Here is a 12,387-nt window from a genome sequence, read left to right as displayed (position 1 = left end):
CTATGCACAATTACCAAATTACTACTTTGAACATCAGTTAATTCATTACTCGGTGGCGCTAACACACTGCTTTCATTTTCACTGTCATCTCTCAGTTTACTTTGGAGCCTAGTATTACGTTTTTCACACGCCATTATTGTCACAGTATTTCACACGACAACACAGAAAAACACAATTTGAAGATCAAAAATAAGAGAACACATTAACATAGCACTGAAAATAATATCTAGTTAATTGCAGCTGCGAAATACTTGGTGCAAATCTACATGCATGCCACAACTGTTTTACTGTACAACAATGAAAGTCTGCAACTACAAAGGAGATTTTTTCTACAATTACGCGCTAGCAATAAACAAAATCTACACTAATTACACAAACTACAAGAAAAAATCAGAAGATTCCAGTGAGGTATCCATAAACAAAATCTACACTAATTACACAAACTACAAGAAAAAATCAGAAGATTCCAGTGAGGTATCCTCGGCTAAGGGTCGACATATGAAACGTCCCCTTTGAACAATTTATACAAGACTGAGCTTAAACTGACACACAATACTTTTAGCGCAACGCAATCTGACTTTCAGAAATCCCTACAAAAGAATGGCCCTGACTAACATTAACCTATGCATTTCACAAATCGCTTACCTCACAAAAATCTTGGTTACTCGAACTACTGCAATAAAGCAAGCGCCAATACTGCCAGCTAAATAAAAGATTCAAACTACAGAAGGCACTAACTACTGATAGGGATAGTTAGCAAATGAAAGATATTAATAGAGAACAAACAATGTATTTACCTTAATAGTCATAATATATATAGCAGTTCATGACAAATTACAAAACTCCGCCATCTCTCTCCCCACATCCACCACTGCTGGCGGCTCACCTCCAACTGTGCAACGCTACGCGCTGTTCACATCCAGCTGCCGCTGCCCAACACTACAATGGCAGACAACAATGCAAACTAGACACAGACTGCACACAGCACAGCCAGTGATTTTTATACAGAGGTGGCGTTACCAATAAAAAAACCTAAACAGCCTACTTACACCTTTCGCGGGCAAGTGCTCTACCATCTGAGGTACCGAAGCACGACTCACGCCCGGTATTTACAGCTTTACTTCTGCCAATACCTCGTCTCCTACCTTCCAAACTTTACAGAAGCTCTCCTGCTCCCGAGTTCGAGTCTCGGTCGGGCACACAGTTTTAATCTGCCAGGAAGTTTCAAACCTAACCTAACCTTGGGCATGGGTGTGTGGTGTGTGTGTTTGTCCTTAGGATAATTTAGGTTAAGTAGTGTTTAAGCTTAGGGATTGATGACCTTAGCAGTTAAGTCCCATAAGATATAAGATTTCACACACATTTGAACTACTTTGTTTTTTTCTTTTTTTTTAACTAATGACCCTCCATGCAACAGCATAGTGTCATAACCACTACACCACGGTTTCTGCGACGATGTTGTCGGACTTGTGGAACATCATCCACACAGTCCCAAAAATAACAAGGACAGATAATCGCGAAAATTATCGTACTATCAGCTGGCAAGTTACTGTGTAGAATAACGTACAGAAGAACCGATGCATATTGTAAAAGTGACAAAAAGCCACGGGATACCACCTAATATCGTGTCGGACCTTCTTTTGACCGGCGTAGTGGGATAGACTCAACAAGTCGTTGGAAGTCCCCAGCAGAAATACTGAGTCATGCTGCCTCTATAGCCGTCCATAATTTCGAGAGGGTCGTCGGTGCAGTGTTTTGTGTACGAACTGACCTCTCAATTATGTCCCGTAAATGTTCGACGGGGTTCATGTTTGGTGATCTGGGTGGTCAAATCATTCACTCGTCGCTCGAATTATCTAGATTGTTCTCCAAACAAATAGCGAACAATTTATTTGGGTTGGGTTGTTTTGGGGAAGGAGACCAGACAGCGAGGTCATCGGTCTCATTGGATTAGGGAAGGACGGGGAAGGAAGTCGGCCGTGCCCTTTGAAAGGAACCATCCCGGCATTTGCCTGGAGCGATTTAGGGAAATCACGGAAAACCTAAATGAGGATGGCCGGACGCGGGATTGAACCGTCGTCCTCCCGAATGCGAGTCCAGTGTCTAACCACTGCGCGTCCTCGCTCGGTACAATTTATTTGGTTGGGTGACATAGCGCATTGTCATCCAGGAAAATTCCATCCTTGTGTGGGAATACGAATTCCATGAACGACTGCAAATGGCCTCCATGTAGCCGAACATAACCATTTTCGGTGAATGACCGGTTTAGTTTGACCGGAGGATCAAGTCCCTTCCACGTAAATCACAGCTGACACCATAATGTAGCCACCACCAGCTTGCACAGTGCCATGTTGACAGCTTGGGTCCGTAGCTTCGTGCGATCTGCGCTACACTGGAGCCCTACCATCAGCGCTCACCAACTGAAGTCGGGACTCATCTGACCAGGTCACGGTTTTTCAGTCTTCTACGGTCCAATCAATGGGGTCAGGGGCTACAGGAGACGCTGTGCTGTTAGCGAAGGCACTCGCGTCGGTCGTCTGCTGCAATAGCCCATTGCCATCAAAAGAGGATTCGAGAAAAGATGGGTTCTAACAGCCTGGCACACAGTGGGCCAGAATACTGAAAACCTGGCCAACATTTCTAAAAATTGCTCCAACATGTTTGACGTCTCCCGGCAAGACATTCACAAAATCTTTGTAATATATGTGAAAAAAGAAACATTTGTCTGTATTATTATTATTATTATTATTTCATTTATGTATGAACGGTTGTCGATTACGTAGACTCTGTAAAAAAGAAACAGTCTTTTTTCATTTTTATGTTTGTTCAATAATCATGAATCTATATTTTGCGAATAACGTCTGTGGTCGGCGAGTGTAAAAATCGAAAAAGACAACGATAATTAAAAAAGATAACAAAGATGCAAATTAAATTGTCTATAAATAGTGGAGGTTAAAACATTACTCTGCTGTCTTCTTGCATCCGTCAAAGTTGTAAGAGACTGTAACGCTCGATTGAATGCTTGGTCAGCTTTCTTTTGTTCTTTGTTCGAGAAAGACGCCATTGGGGTCTGATGAATGTAAAAAGTGTTTACTTTAAATTTTTGTTGATTTTTGAATATAGACATTGTTAAAAATACTTGTAATAATTTACTGATAGCTTGCCCAGTATTTCATTCATTTTTAGCCGTTTTCAGTATATTTAGAATTTTTTCATGACGCAGAGCTGTACAGCGATCGCGGGAGCCGCTACCGCTGCAAATTCAAATTAAATTGAATGATAGCTGTTTTCCCGCAATTAAGCGGGCAGATAACGATGCATTAAAATTATTACTTTCAGCTTTCCAGAGACCTCAGAGGTGAATTGTGGATTTTATTATGTCTTTTCAGGTGGACATGGGCAACTGCTATTACAATATGAGTGACGTAAGTGATTTAAGTGTGGCTGAGCGGTTCTAGGCGCTTCAGTTTGGAACTGCGCTACCGCTATGGTCGCAGGTTCGAATCCTGTCTCGGGCATGGATGTGTGTGATGTCCTTAGGTTAGTTAGGTTTAAGTAGTTCTAAGTTCTAGGGGACTGATGACCTCAGATGTTAAGTCCCATAGTGCTCAGCGACACTTGAACCATTTTTGAATAATTTAAGTAAATCAGAGCAATAAAATTTTACTTGTGTGATATCAAAGACTGCTGTGATGAAACCTGTTCTGGTTAATAATACGTACACGGACAAAATTTCAATTTTAGTTTTATGCTCTGGTGTTAGTCGTGGCAATCAACAGCGTTCATATATTAAAAAATCCACTGCAGCTTTTACGTTTAGCGAACATAGCATACTGTAACTTTTGTACGCGTAATAAGAGTAATTTTCAGTGCATTTCAGAGATGAAAGTAGCGAAGCACGTGTTTAATTTCATAATTAGTTACAGTAATGATACCGTGTTCCATTTCTAAGAAGCCAGATCAGGGTTATATAAAAATAGTTTGTAAATTTAAGATCAGACTTGCACAGCAGGAAATCTTTTAGTGTTGTGCGAATCCCCACGTAATAAATGAAGGTGCACAAAGTTAAAATATTTTCAACTGCAGAAACTAATAGTGAGAATCGCATTTTAACTGTTGTGCTCATAACAATAAGCAATATACAGTTAATTAAAATATTATGCCAAATAAACTGCAAATAAAGTCAAAAGCGTGGTGGGGATTACGTGACAGTGTCCAAAAATGGGTATAATGCAGCTTCTGACCCACCTGATAACGATTTTTATTTCAAAATTCAAAAATTAAAAATGCGTATCCAATATAACGAAAAAAAATAAATACGTTGGACAAAAAGTTTTGCGTAAATATTTATAACTTAATTGATTAACTTTATTGCATAACTGCCTCTATTACTGCCTTTATTACAGGAAATATGGTTAGTAAGAAAAATTGGAAGTCTTCTTCACTTTCCTCCTTTTGTGCTTCATGTTCTTCCTCTTCATTTTCTTCTTCATGTTCTCCCTCACCGACGTTTTTATCCTCTTCATCATCCGCAGCATCTTATGTCTCATGATCCTCTGCTGCAGGTACCAAGAGGTCAACGGCTTCAGACAACAAAGCTTTCACTTGCCTCGGGGATGGTTTCCGCAAAGAATTTCATTGTTGCGAGAAATCCTCGGAGCACATGCTCCTTATTTTTCACGCGAGAAGATTTTAATGCGAAGCTTGGACGATATTGCCTTATTAACTTGTTTGTTGATTCGTATCAGCTTCCGACTGATGATCTATTGGTAAAAGTGTGGAAGTAATTATGTCCGGCCGTGGGTCAGCAGTGTATGGACTCCTGTTGACATATTATACCACCCGTACTCCTTGACATAATGCCCGGCTGTTGCAATGGCGTAGCTTCGAATCTTTTCTACGCCAGTTTCTATTTTCTCAGTGTAAATAACGGCATTTTGCGACTGTCACTTAAATAATGGCTCACAGCTGGAGCTGCTATTAGTAGGTGCGTTTTAAAGGCTGATTTCCGAATCTTAAGGACGCAATGGAAAACAAAGCGGAATGATGTCTTCTTTTCCACTTGCGTTTCACAATTTTCTTCCTTCCATTCGGGTAAGAAATTAAGTAACAAAAGCTAGTTGTTAATTAATGATTAAATAATGAAATAAGAGATCGCAAGTAAGTACATACCTTCAGGAACAGTCTCCATCTGAAGCAGAATTCTGTTTGATTTGGCTGAACAAAAACATTTCATGCGAGGTACGCAGGACTTTTCCAGCCCGGCTAGATCTGCGCACGGCTCACAAATGAACACCGTGTTGGACCTGAAATGCAGTCTACTAAGACTGGGACTCAGTAGTCTCAACAGTACTCTAGCCAAGCTATCAAACGAAACTTCTTAGCTTCGAACTTTATTTTTTATTATTTACGGCCACTGACCCAATGTGCGGGGCCTGGGAACCAGCATCTCGGGAACGACGAATCTGGTCTGTAGTTCGCGTAACTCTGTCCTGAACATCTATGGAAAGTAGATGAAGGACGTTGAATCCACAGCATGCATCAAAGTGTTGGGCTTCCACTCATCACAGAACGGGGACGTCGGAAGCTTAAACGATCTGTGACAGGTCTACAGAACAGGCACAAATGAAACTTCCTGGCAGATTAAAACTGTGTGCCGGACCGAGCCTCGAATTCGGGACCTTTGCCTTTCGCGGGCAAGTGCTCTACTAACTGAGCTACCCAAGCACGACTCACGTCCCGTCCTCACAGCTTTGCTTCTGCCAGTACCTCGCCTCCTACCTTCCAAACTTTACAGAAGCTCTCCTGCGAACCTTGCAGAACTTCTGCGTGAGTCGTGCTTGGGTAGCTCAGTTGGTAAAGCACTTGCCCGCGAAAGGCAAAGGTCCTGAGTTCGAATCTCGGTCCGGCACACAGTGTTAATCTGCCAGGTAGTTTCATACCAGCGCACACTCCGCTGCAGAGTGAAAATCTCATTCTGCTGGCACAAATGTCTTGGAGCACACCTTTCAGCGCACAATTTTGAACAATGGGCTTCGCAGCAGACGACCCCTAAGTGTTCACACGTTGAGATAACGACATCGTCAGTTACGATTTCGATGGGCATCGAATCATCAAGACGGCTCGCCGGATCGACGGAAATCTGTCACCTGATCGGTGGAATCACTTTTCCAGTTACGGTTGTGGTTGTGTGTGAATATACCATCATCTAGACGAACGGCTGACCGACACATACACCGCGCCGTGGACTCAGGCATGTGGAAGCAGTGCTATGCTAAAGGGGTCGCCCACCTGTGCTGCCACTGGAGCTGTGGCAGTAATCAAAGGGCCTGTGGCAGCAGTGAATTACGTGAACATTATTGTGGATCGCCTGTATTTGTGATATGTTCCCTTAGGGCGATCGCATCTTCCTGCAGGGTAGCTGCCCCTGTTACAGGGACAGAATCGTGATACAGCGGTTTGAGTAGCATGATAATGAATACACTTGGCTATCGTGGCCACCAAATCTAGCTCATCTGAGCCCGATGGAATACATCTTAGTTGCTATAGGACGCCAGCTCCGCACCCTATAAACCACTGGCCTGTAATTTACTAGGAACATGTGACCTGTGGGTAGGAATCCGACGCCATATTCTTCACCAAAGGACTTGAAACTTCCTGGCAGATTAAAACAGTTTGCCGGACCGAGACTCGAAATCGGGACCTTTACCTTTCGCGGGAAAGTGCTCTACCAACTGAGCTACCAAAGCACGACTCACGACCCGTCCCCACAGCTTTAATTCCGCCAATCTGCAAGGTCTGCAGGAGAGCTTCTGTGAGATTTGGAAGGTAGGAGACGAGGCACTGAAGTTCCCGCGTTCGAGTTTTGGTCTGGCACACAGTTTTAATCTGCCAGAAAGTTTCGTATCAGCGCACACTCCCCTGCAGAGTGAAAACTTCATTCAGGAAACAAAGGACTTGTCGCAGCAGTTCCACCCAGAATCGCTACTGTATTCGGTTCCAAAGGTGAACCAAAATGCTACTAAACAGCTAAAGTTTTGTCTCAACAGTGCTGGCTGCCTTGACAGCCAGAAACATACCAAGTGGTAGGCGAAATTATCTTGTGAGTTATTGGTAACCACTTTTATTTTCGATGTTTGTGATGCATTTTTGGTTCAAATGGCTCTGAGCACTATGGGACTTAACTTCTGAGGTCAACAGTCCCCTAGAACGTAGAACTACTTTAACCTAACTAACCTAAGGACATCACACACATCCATGCCCGAGGCAGGATTCGAACTTGCGACCGTAGCGGTCGCGCGGTTCCAGAATGTAGCGCCTAGAACCACTCGGCCACCCCGGCCGGCCACATTTTTGGCTTCGAGGGACCGGACACATAATTTGTAATATACTATATGATTCACTATGTGATTAAAAGTATCCGGACACCTGGCTGAAAATGACTTACAAGTTCGTGGCACCTTCCATCGGTGATGCTGGAATTCACCACGGTGTTGGCTCACCCTTAGGCTTGCATGACAGCTTCCACTCTCGCAGGCATACGTTCAGTCAGGTGCTGGAAGGCTTCTTGGGGAATGGCAGCCCATTCTTCACGGGATGTTGCACTTAGGAGAGATATCGTTGTCGGTCGGTGAGGTCTGGCACGAAGTCGGGGTTCCAAAACATCCCAAAGTTGTTCTACAGGATTCAGGTCAGGACTATGTGTAGGCCAGTCCATTACAAGGATATTATTGTCGTGTAACCACTCCGCTAAGGCCGTGCGTTATGAACAGGTGCTCGATCGTATTGAACGATGCAGTCGCCATCCCCGAATTGCTCTTCAACTGTCGGAAGCATGAAGGTGCATAAAACATCAATGTAGGCCTGTGCTGTGATAGTGCCACGCAAATCAACAAGAGGTGCAAGCCGCATCCATGAAAGACACTACCACACCATAAGACCATCGCCTCAGGATTTTACTGTTGGCACTACACACGCTGGCAGATGACGTTCACCGGGCACTCGCCATACCCACACCCGGCCATCAGATCGCCACATTGTGTACCGTGATTCGTCACTCCACATAACGTTTTTCCACTGTTCAATCGTCCAGTGTTTACGCTCCTACACCAAGCGAGGCGTCGTTTGGCATTTACCGGCGTGATGTGTGGCTTATGAGCAGTAGCTAGACCATGAAATCCAAGTTTTCCCACCTCCCACCTAACTGTCATAGTACCTGCATCGGATCCTGATGCAGTTTGGAATTCTGAATGTGATGGGCTGGATAGATGTCTGCCTATTACACATTACGACCCTTTTCAACTGTCCTCGGTCTCTGTCAGTCAACAACCGAGGTCAGCGTGTACGCTTTTGTGATGTATGCGTCCCTCTAGGTTTCCACTTCATTATCACATAGGAAACAGTGGACCTAGGGATATTTAGGAGTGTGGGAATCTCGCGTACAGACGTATGACACGAGTGACACCCAATCGCCTGACCACGTTCGAAGTCCGTGAATTCCGCGGAGCGCCCCATTTTGCTCTCTCACAATGTCAACGACTACTGAGGTCGCTGATATGGAGTATCTGGCAGTACGTGGCAGCACAATGCACATAATATGAAAAACGTATGTTTTTGGGGTGACCAGATACTTTTGATCACATAGTGTACATTCGAGACTTCATGACAGTAACTTCTTTCTTATCTATTTCTATCGTAATCAGTTTTGTCGGTCAGAAAACGTTACCATAATATTTCTGAAAGTTTGGCATTCTGTTCTCTTACAGTTTTGAAGAAGCTACAACAAACATAAATAGATCACAGTTCTAGTAATTAACGATTTTTTTACTTGTCGTCAAACACAGTCAAGAAAGTGCGTAATAATCAAAATTCATTCATAAAGTGGCAAATTATAATTTATTGTTTAGTACCTTATGTTTGCTATGCTGATAAAAATAACATGAATAAATTTACAGAGAACCACTTGCTTGAAGAAATATTCTTGAGGATTGTCATGATAAACCAGTGATAAAGTCTCATACGTTCCATTACGAATTACAATTTATTTAAATAACAGGTATTGTATTTTGGTAACATTTCAATTTACATTTCAGAATATAAGTACCTTTGTTATAAGTTTATTCTATTTAGAAAAAAAACTTATTCTTATTTTGACCAAATTTCTTTACCTAAGTTCCAGTTTCAGAAAGTTCGCGCGCCAAATGCGAAGTTATTTAAGCCCAAACAGCGCGCTATCCGTTCGTCAAGGGGTCTTAGCTTTAAAGTACGTAATATCTATGCTTCTTGGCAGCTAGATATTTGAGATTCAGTTGTTTCTTACGTTATTAGTTCTTTTATCAAGTGCGTTCTATACAGTGTTTTGGTGAACCAAAAGATTTTAAACAGTAGAGAAAATGAAATCGTCATTGACCTTGTAGCCTCCCCACAAAAAATTGTATATATATAATAATAATATGATTATGATTCTAATTTTAGTGTAACCTCACATCAAAACTGGTTCCCATTTAATGTACCCACAAAATTCTTTTCTCATTTAATCTAAGCTCGAAACAGAAAAATTCCTAAACCTCGTAATAAAAAATAAATTCAGTAACCCGGTAAAATTTGGACGACAGCAGTGCTGCGTCATGGCCCTGTAAGATCATTCTGAATAAAAAAGCAAAAATTCTCACCTCGATAAAGTCGGCAACTATCTGCTCTTACAATAGCTCTTTTCCGGCACAGCTCTGTGCAATGCTGGCCTATACATTTGTTATTTATGAAAGGAAGCAAATGATTTTTCTTTTGCAACAATCGGAATGATCATGCATTGAAAAAAAATATTGAATTCTTTAAATTGAAATGAATGCTTGTTATTATTAGGACATTTTTAAAAGATATACATGGGAGTTTACATAATATTACTAGATATGCGCGAGGCTGCTTTTTTTACCTTATACAATAATACTCAGGCTCCGGCATCGCTGCACCGCGACCGGCCCAGCCAACATGATACACCAGACCAGACCAGAGCAGACACACGCACTGGCAACAACTTACTGCTACTTAAAGGTTCGTTTGAGCAGTTACCAGAATGCGCCAGACAACAGGCTGTACTGCGCATGCGCAGCTACGATGACGTAGCCAGCCCGTGCTTGATGCTTGCTCTGCTCATACACTTTTCGTCGTATTTCTGTTGGGGCATCACGTGACCATGTGTAGCCGTGCGGCATGTTTTTGAGAGGACATACTGAATTGTACTGAGAGCAATTGTTTTATCATATCCCACACAGATAAAGGATGCAAATAAGGAAGCAGTTCTTGGCTTTTGAGTCATTTCAAAATTAGACTCCACAGCTCAAAGTACCATAAAATTTTTGACAGATTTTTTTTTTAATTCGTGCTCTGCAATGTTGTTATATAGCATTTCCAACACGTTTACATCTACACATCACTGCAAAAAGCTACTAGGATGGAATACAAATTACTTGCAACAAAAAAAAGAGAGAGTTTCTTGTGTAGCTTACACCGAAATGAAGGACAATAAATTTCATGACTATATCAAAATGTGAAAAAATTAACATGGTTGCCTATGAGGCAAAGAAACTGTACAACTGACAGTTTATATTCCACTCTAGGAATAAATATGAAGCCACGTGGGGAGTTAAACCGATAAAACATGGTATGCTGCCAGTCTAAAATTTAGCATACAATGGCATTCTATAAATTTAAGACGTAAACACAAATTAAGAAATAACTTCAGGCCCAGAGGAAGTACGAGACAAGTGCCTTGTGATAGAAAAACACTTTCACAGAAGGCAGATCTATAAAATTCTGCTACAGCTGTCATTATATTTGAAACAAAATATTTAGTTCAAAACCAGTGACCAAATTTGCCTACTTAGCTTCAAGTCAATGTTTACGTATGTTCGTACGCATATAGCATTAAGAGATCTTACAGTGTCATACAAGGAACAGGACATCAGAGACTACTCCGGCAGCATCGGAGTTCCATAAACCATACTAAATGCTTCATTCCGCTCTAATTGCACATTTCTATGTCCAGATGGACTCTGAAGTTCCTGATATTCAGCTTTTCATGTGGTTCTCGTGATACAAATTTTCTTGGAGGTCCAGTGCTGTATTCTCATATTTGGTTCTTTATTATGGTATAACGTCATTCGTCCCAGAAAATGAAAATTTGCACTTTAAATTGAACGAAGTTGAAAGTAGCCAATAGCGCGGAATGAAACACTTCGCTTCGTTTCAAAAAAACTAACTGCCTCAGCGGAAAAAAAATTAACTGAAGCAAATTTCTCTATAAAACAGACAGAAATAGCTTCATTAAGACATTAATGGTTGATTACTAATAACCTGAAAATAGTATAAAATCAGAAAATTGAAACTACTAACTTATTTTGGTCTTTCATGGTTATGAGAATGTATATTAATTGACTTGATGGCTCCCGGCCACAGAAATCTGTTTTGTTTACATTTGACGTGGGAGCTGTAAACGAAGACACGGCCACGGGTCACGTGGGGAAGGACCCCCCACTATAACTCAGCTTGCTCTGCGCATGCGCGAATCTGGCAGCTTGAGCGCGCCAGGAAAATTTTTCCGGGTAGCTTCTGGCTACTTGCTGCTACTGCTCGTACACCAAACAGCCACACTCCAAGTAGCCAGAAGCGGGAGGAAGGCACTGCTCATACGCGAATTCAGCTCTGCGCATGCGCACGAGCCCGCTGGCAACTGCTCATACGAACCTACTACTGCTACACAGTTCGTACAGTCAACACTGCTCTCTGGTCAGCGATTCTCTTATACCTTGCATATCGCAGGCAGCGCATGAGCAATACATCGAAATTACATCTGCTCGGACCTCTTACATAAAATTACATCTGAATTACATCTGCTCGGACCTCTTACAACCTAATAAAAGTTAATGTTTTCATGTGAGTCCTGTATCTGTGTATAAAAATTGGCCAAGTGCGAGTGGAGCTCGCGTGCAGAGGGTTCCGTGAATCGAGAATCTCGACTATTTTTGCGTCTTATCGACACTGGTACAGGCAAGGTAAGGACCTCAGGGATTCCGAGATTTCGTTTTAATTTCGCTAATGTATATGTGACCAAAGTCGTACAGAAGGCGGGCGACAACTATTGTTACAATCAGTAGTTGTAATCTGCGAACGTTTGTTTCACATACAACTTGGAACACTATACCTGCGTGTAGTAATCACTGCTGGGTATCTGATGATGGATGAATTTCGAATCGCGTCATATGAGCAATAAAGTCATTCCGGACTTGATGTTTGGCTTTTTTACCATTGTGACCCAGTCAACCTGAATGTAGAACTAATAGCCGTCTTAATTTCAATTTTGATGTCGGATAACAAATGACAAAAGAAATA

This window comes from Schistocerca americana, chromosome 2 (genome assembly GCF_021461395.2).
Source record: "Schistocerca americana isolate TAMUIC-IGC-003095 chromosome 2, iqSchAmer2.1, whole genome shotgun sequence".
In the NCBI taxonomy this organism is placed as follows: domain Eukaryota; kingdom Metazoa; phylum Arthropoda; class Insecta; order Orthoptera; family Acrididae; genus Schistocerca; species Schistocerca americana.
The sequence above is the reverse complement of the archived record's forward strand: the minus strand, read 5'-3'. Positions refer to the sequence as shown.